Consider the following 7,861-nt stretch of genomic DNA (forward strand, 5'->3'; position numbering starts at 1 on the left):
TCTTCTTTGCTTCCCCACAACTCTCAAGTGAGGGTTTATCGACACTTTAGAGAGTGGGCCAGGCCAGCCTGGCTAGGAAGGTAACCTTCCCCAAAACTCAGACATCCACCTGGGGCTAGGGGAGAGGGTGGGCTGAGAGAAGTTGGGGACATCTGGGCAGCTTGTGCTCTGGAGACTGTGCAGCTACTTTCATAATTTCCTAGGTGGTACAGGTCAGGCTAATGGGCATGGAGAGAGAGGAGGGTGGTAGCAGTGATGCTCTCACTCATAGGGCAGCAAGCTAAACAGCTGTGCCTGGAAGTCCTGCAGGAAGCTGAACATGATGGTGGTCTTTAGTGTAAAGTCTTGGTATAAATATCAGGGACCATGATTGCCTTCATCCCAGCTGCCAGGCCTCCTCCACCCCATTGGGGGCATCTTCAAACATAAGGTACTTCTCTCCAGAAGCAGAAGGAGAAAATCTCTTGGCACAAGTCGGAAATATGGCAGGATCAGGTTTGCCACTCAACACTTCAGGATCATCTCCCAAAACAATCTGGTGAAACAAACTGAAGAATTCTATGTGTCTACTTATTTTCATTTCAAATGATGTGAACCCTGAATTGGTAGCAAGAGCAAAAGGTATGTTGTGTTTTAGTGGGTAGTTGTTCTAGTTTGCTAATGCTGCGGAATGCAAAACACCAGAGATGGATTGGCTTTTATAAAAAGGGGGTTTATTTGGCTATACAGTTACAGTCTTAAGGCCATAAAGTGTCCAAGGTAACACATCAGTAATCAGGTACCTTCACTGGAGGATGGCAAATTGCATCCGGAAAACCTCTGTTAGCTGGGAAGGCAAGTGGCTGGCGTCTGCTCCAAAGTTCTGGTTTCAAAATGGCTTTCTCCCAGGACATTCCCCTCTAGCAAGCTTGCTCCTCTTCAAAACGTCACTCACAGGTGCACTGAGTTCCATCTCCCTGAGTCAGCACGTTTTTATGGCTCCACTGATCAAGGCCCACCCTGAATGGGTGGGGCCACACCTCCATGGAAATATCCCATCGGTTATCATCTACAGTTGGGTGGGGAGCATCTCCATGCAAACAGCCTAATCCAAACTTTCCAACTTAATCCCCACTATTATGTCTGCCCCACAAGATTGCATCAAAGAATATGGCTTTTTCTGGGGGACATAATACATTCAAACCGGCACAGTAGTGGATGAGTTTTTTGACACCTGACAACAGGGCAGTTATGGGAACAGCTGTTTTAACTTCATTTGGCTTTCTTCCACCAGTTCCTCTTTGGTCATTGGAAGCTGCAAGACTTCAATTATCACCTGTGCTGCTTCTAATGCCATCTTCCCCATTACAAGGGATTTTACATCCCTGGTGTATTGCCTGTCATAATGACCACATACTTCTTGAAACACCATTGAATAGAGCATCCAGAAGGAGGTCATCCACATCAAAGATGAGGTGGGTGATGGGTTGTGGGAGGGGCAAGGGCACCGCCGTGGTGCTACCTCCTCAGCTGGGTGGGGGAGGAGCCTCTAGTGTATTTTCAATCTCTACTATTGTGCCTTACCTTTCATTCCCATAATTTCTATGTTTCTTTTTGTACTTTCAAATTTTTCTTATGCTCACACATTGTCTTCATAATATCTTTCATCTCTTTATGCACATTTTCCTTCATCTCCTTGAATTGATCTAGATTTATTTGAATATCTTTGATTAGTTGTTCCAAATTCTGTGTCTCCTCTTAATTTTAATTTGTTCCCTTGTCTGAGCCATATCTTCTTGTTCCTCAGTATGGCTTGTAATTTCTTGCTGATGTTTAGGCATCTGATTGTCTTGATAAGGTAACTCTGAGAGTCAGTTTCTCCCTCTTGTCTAGGTTTTATTGTTGATTAGATTTGTGTTGAGGCTTTTCTTTGACACTTGGTCTAACTGATTTTGTACCTTTAGAATAGCCCAAGTTTAACTGATCAGATGTTCTCAGCTTTTCTTTATCTGATTCTTGCCCTGGATACGCAGTACAATTTTTAAGATTACACTTTTGGTGCAATTGTTTCACCTCCAAGAGAAAGCTTTCTTCCCTCTATTCCTTCTCTGAGAATCTTGATCTGTTCTGCTTGTTTTAGTGCAGAATTTTCTCCCCAGTTCCTATGATTAGTTTAAATGCTCTTTCTCACTCACTGCCCCATTTTCCTCACACTTTTCAGTTCTGAAACCCTTCTGTCTTACAGCAATTCAGTTTGTACACCACCCTTTTTTTCTCTGTGAGGTTTTCTGTCTCTGGTTTCTTCCCTATTAGGGTATTCTGCTCCAGGGGGCCATATGAGGTCAATCCAAAAAGGTTGGCTAATCCAGAAAAGACTGTTCTGCATTTAGGTGGTGCAGTTGACAGTAACTGCATTTAATGAAGTCACCAGTTGGCAGCTGCCATTCTAGCATGGTCTCACCCCACCCCCACCCTTGGGGGCCATTTTGAATGCAGCACTCCTTAGTGGTTTGTGTTCTGCCCTGGGTCTCTATGGACTTGGGTCACTGTACCTGCATATGCATCGTGTTCTAATTCACTGCTGCAAGTGGCTTTATAGTTAGTTCACGGTGGGAGATGGGAAGCATCTGTGTAGGACTGAGTGAGGGGAGGGGGAAGAGGACAGGCGAGCCAGGACAGAGGTTTCCTAACTGGTATTTTTCTCTTCCTTCAATTCAGCATTTGTGGAGTCCTTCTCCAGTCTCTACTGTCCTTCAGAATTCTAAGCAAGTGTGATTTGTCCTTTTATTCACTGAATCAATGGGGAGGTTTTTTCACGGGATGTCTTACATCACCATGTTGATGACATCACCTTGATGGAAAAGTTTTGATAATGGTAGCACAAAAATAAGAATGTGATTAATGCTACCAGATTGTTTGCTTGCAGATTATTGAGATGGGGAATTTGATGCTATGTAAAGTTTACCACAACTTGTAAAAAATGAGACTACATAGACAATAACAATTAAATGCAATTCATGATTCTGGATTGTATCTAGTAATGGAAGAGTAAATGCCCAAAAGGATATTTTTGAGACAACTGAGAAGATTGGAATATAGAGTGTATGCTTTATATCAATGTTAAATTTCTTGAACTTGATAACTGTACTTAATGTGGTTATATAAGTGAATATCCTTGTTCTTAGGAAATGCACATGGAAATATTAAATGTTAAATGAGCAACCACTCTAAAATGTTGAGACAGAGAGGGAAAGAGAGAGAGAGATTGATTTCATGAATAGATAGAAAATGGTATAACAAATGTGACAAAATGTTAAAAGTTGGTAATCTGGGTATCTGGGGAGGGAGGGATATTGGAGTCTTCTGTATTTTCTTTCCTGTTATTTGTGCAACTTTCCCATAAGTTTGAAATTATTTCAAAATAAAAAGTTTAGTTAATTCATTGCAGATTAGGTAAAGATTTTGTGGGATTGAGGCTCCAAAAAAAAAAAAAAATCATTTAAGAATCTCACATAAAATCAACGGCGCTGTTTTTATCTATGACATAAAGAAACTCAGAACACATTTTGAAAGTATGCTTCTTCTATATGCCATGAGCCCTCAATGTGCCTTGTTCACTTGCAAAAGCTGACTAGAATATTATACTTCCAAGGAGCAAAATGGGGAGGAATATCAGATAAAAATTATGCTCATTATTAAAAGATCTGAAGATTATATAAGAAATGCATTTCCAGTCCTACATCCATTGGCTGGCATTGCTAAGTGGCAGGGAGTCACGCAAGGAAGTGAAATAGAGTGGGCCAAAGTACTTAGTCACGGGGGTAGTTTTTCCCTTTGGGAGGAAATCCCAGTATCCCTATCATATGGGCTTCCCATTCCCTTCTTTCCTATCGGGAGAAGCATGTGGAAAAAAAGTAGAAGATTTTGCAGGATCCAAGGCCATAACTTACATTATTACCAATAAGAAAACTTTTTCCTACCTCTGCACAGGCAATGCAGCCAAGATATAATAAAACCTACTGCAAAAGCAAAAATTTAGGTGAATACAAATAGCCAAAGCAGCCCAAAGGTCAACATTTTCCAAGAGCAAGGAAGTTGGAGATGGACAACCAAGATCCTTCAGGGTATTTGGCCTAGATAAAAATTCCAACAGCACATATTTATGTAACTTTTAAATGAAGGCTAAATATTTCTGGAGCTCTTCACTGGATAAGAAAATGTTCCATATCACCAGTTACTTCACTTAAGAACATCAAAAGAGTCACACTTAAATGTTTTCATCCAGTATAGAAGGGGAAGAGTGTTCAGATAGACATGATTTTAAGAGGGCAAAGCCTTATAAGCTGGTATCTGTTTGATGAAGATTACTCAAACATTAGACACCACACAGCCCCACCTTTCCTATTTTACTTGCTAGGCTGCCCCTCCAAAAGGGCCTCAGAACTTAATGTGACTTTTTAGGAACATGAAAACCAACCCTGACTTTCACTGACTGTTAAGGAAGTACAAGGAGGCCCTTATTGTTCCATGGGTCATATTCCCCACTGTGATGCTGAGATTTCACATAAAGATGCTCTAACTGCTCCCGTAACAGCTGTACCTCTTGATATCCTCTATTTCTAGCCTCTACTTTGGGCAAGTTGCTTCGATTTCCTCATCTGTAAAATGGGGGTAGCAAATGAACTTATCTCAGGATTATTGTGTGGATTAAATGAGGGAATTATCTCATTTAGAGAAAAGCCCTGGCACATAAAGTGCTTAGTAAATATTTGCCAAATGAGTCGACGAATGGAATAATGAATGAAGGCATGCGTTCATCACCCACCTATAGAAAAGCCCTAACTCCCTACGTTATCCCTGATGTCCCAGCCACTCTCCAAAGTATGGAGGGCTGATAAGCAGCAAAAGTATCGATTCAAGCAATAGGTTGTAAAGTGCCTACACCTAACCTAAAACCAAACTTCAAAATGTTGCCCAGCCTGCAGGACATAATTTGAACTCATTTCAAATTCAAATAAAACCCTGCCTCTCTTGTCCTTCAGTATTCCAGAGAACTTTTCCAACTTTTAACCCCAAATGGAATGTAATACCTTAGGAGAAATGTCCAATTAGTTTGCCTTCTCAGAAGCATCTGGTGCTATTAGATGGTTTAGGTCCCAATGTGTGGGTACAGGGAGGTGGCTTGGGATTAAAGAGGGGCTGAAATCTCTTGCATTCTCAGGGTTGCATGACTTCTGCTTTATGTGCTGGACTCCAGTTACCCACCTTAGCCCCCAAAGTGTAGGAATAAAGAGAACATGTCCTTTCACAGAGCTCTGCCTGCTTCTACTGGGATGCCAGCACCCTGCTTTCCTTGCTTAGGAAAGTGGCCAACTTTTCTCTGTTAACTCCAGGGTTGCTCAGCCAACCAAAATGGAAGCTAAGCCCCTCGCCCGCTGCCTCCTGAATCTGGCAGTCATGAGCCATGTCCACTACCCCCAAATTCTCAAGCCCTCCACTGGTCACATTCTGGGTGCTGCTGCTTGCTTTCTCTTGTTCCCTGCCCAAACCACTTACTCCTGCCACCACTTAACTACTCACCCCCTCTTTACCTTCATTTGGTCCCCTTGCCATAAACAGACCAGGCTGTAGCCCTTAGCCCTCAGAGTTGAGACCTGGACATCAGAAGCTTGATGTAGGGAATCTGAATTGGATTCAAAGTGTTCAATCTGTGCGGTAAGAGTGAGAAGGGAGCTCTGGGGTCACCATACTTGAAGTCTCACTCTGCAAGCAGCAGAAACATGGCTGACATGCACGAAAGGAATTGTTTTCAAGGTTATGATGTAGCTCACAAACTCTTCAGGAACTTGGTGCTCAGAAAGCAGCAGGAGCACAGAACCAGCCCATGGAGGTCATCCCACTGCAGAGTGCGGAACGTGGGAAGTAGGCTGTTGGTGCCCTCGCTACAACCCTCATCAAATGGTTTATCTCCTGGTCCTGCCTGTGCTGCTGGCTCTCTGTTTACAGGTTGCAATGATGCATCTGAGGGACCCTCCCTAATAAGGTAGGTTTCTGGCCTTTAGGAAGGGAATTTCTCAAGCACAGAAAGGTCGTTCATACACTAGATAGCCAGACAATGGCAAAGGTGAATTCCATGTGTCTCACCATTCCCCATTCTGTCCCTCATTCATGTCTTCTGCTGGCAAGCACTATCCAAATGCCCTCTCTCTCTCTCCTATCTGCAGAATGTCCTGCGATTCCAGTCTTTGAGCTCCTCCTTCAGCCACAGGGTGTGGCTCTCTAACCCAGGGTCAGTGACAAGGCTTCCAGTTTCTTTTCCAAAATTTCCCTTGTGCTAGTTTTTTTTTTTTAAAAGAAAGAAATATCACTTTTAATTCATCCTGACAGACAGGGTAGGAAGGCTTAAGCCATCATTTTTCTTCTCTGCTTTCCACATTCCTTACTCAGAAGTGTAACACATACTTACAAACTGTCTGTGTCATCAGAAACAGCTTCTTCGCTTATTAGTTCTACAATTACTGTTTTTGGAATATACTGGGGCTTGGTCCAGGTTCCAGAGGCCATAGGGGTAGTAGAAACTTTTTTGGGTCTGCAAACAACATCCCTGGAAGAAAACATGTTCCTTTAGAGGATCCTGTTTCCTAGATGTCAAAGCTTCTACAGAGACTGAGATTTAAAAGGTCGTCAACTCAAGGAGAAGATGCTCCTTTTGCCCCTCCTGGATGATCACTAGCAAAGGGCTTTGTATTGATGCCATCCTCCTGCCAACATTTGGTTCCCAAGCTTGTTCTCTTGTATCTGTCTACCCATGTCCTGGAATGCAGCCAGCCTACCAGCACTGAAAGGATGGATCCTAGTGTAAAGAGACTTCTTGTCTGGCTATATACAGAGAGAGATGACAGCAGGACACCAGAACAGCTGCTGGAGGGCAGAGGAAGTGGGCAGCTGCAAGCAGGGTGGTCAGAAGAAATGCCTCAAAGATGCTCTGAGATGCAACAAATCACAAAGCACCATATCTTTAAACAGCAAAGCAGGCAGAGCAGCCTGTGGGGAAGCAACAAGGAATAAGGGATTCTTTTCTGAACAGAAGTCTGGGTCAGGAAGTGAACAGCAGGCCCAAGGAGGTGAGGTCTGCTGTAGACTGACAGCAGTTCCGGTGACCACACCAAAGACCCTCCTCTGTGTGGGCTCCCGCAGAAGGTTCTCCAGGCATCTCCGATGCAAACAAGAGTGGGTCACATTGCTTAAGATTTCTTTTTTTTGGTGTACAGCAAAACAGGTGACTTAAAAATCCTTGCATCTCCATTCAAGTGCTTTCTAGCATATTTACTCAATAGCCCTCAGAGACAGTGTGCATAGTCCAGAGGGTAGGTAACACTTGTGGTAACAAGTGTTGGAACAGATACATCAATACCTTGGCATGACTTTGGAGCCCAAGACCAAAGTGATGTCAGGCTATTTCACGTGACTTTTTACCTCACCCATTTCCCAAAAGGATATAAGACTGCTTACATTAACAGGCAAGTGTAAATGGGAAAAAGCCATACCAAAAAGCTTGCACAAAAGAAAGATAACAGAAATGAACCAAAATCTCGGCCTTGGATGCCAGCAACTCAAATCTCAGGGAAAACTCGGTGAGTTACAGAATTCTTGCTGTCTACTGGGAGGAAGCATAGCCACCAGTCCACGAGATCAGACTAATTTTTCCTTGCCCTCAACTGTATGTGAAATTTACCATAAGTCTTTGTATGAAGTAGTAAGCAACATCCTTAAACAGTTGTGGATAAATAAAGGTACCTATAAGGAGAGTGTTGGCTTTCATATATTTCCTCCTCTTGACTCCCAACAACTTATCTGAAGTTCTTTGTAAGCCTGGTTCTCT

General features: G+C 43.0%; 1 pseudogene; it reads right to left on the reverse strand.

Annotated features, from left to right (window-relative positions):
* Nucleotides 1-261: 261 nt before the first annotated feature.
* LOC119506060 lies at nucleotides 262-6,543 on the reverse strand (annotated as a pseudogene).
* Nucleotides 6,544-7,861: the final 1,318 nt, after the last annotated feature.

This window comes from Choloepus didactylus, chromosome 11, assembly GCF_015220235.1.
Source record: "Choloepus didactylus isolate mChoDid1 chromosome 11, mChoDid1.pri, whole genome shotgun sequence".
Classification (NCBI taxonomy): domain Eukaryota; kingdom Metazoa; phylum Chordata; class Mammalia; order Pilosa; family Megalonychidae; genus Choloepus; species Choloepus didactylus.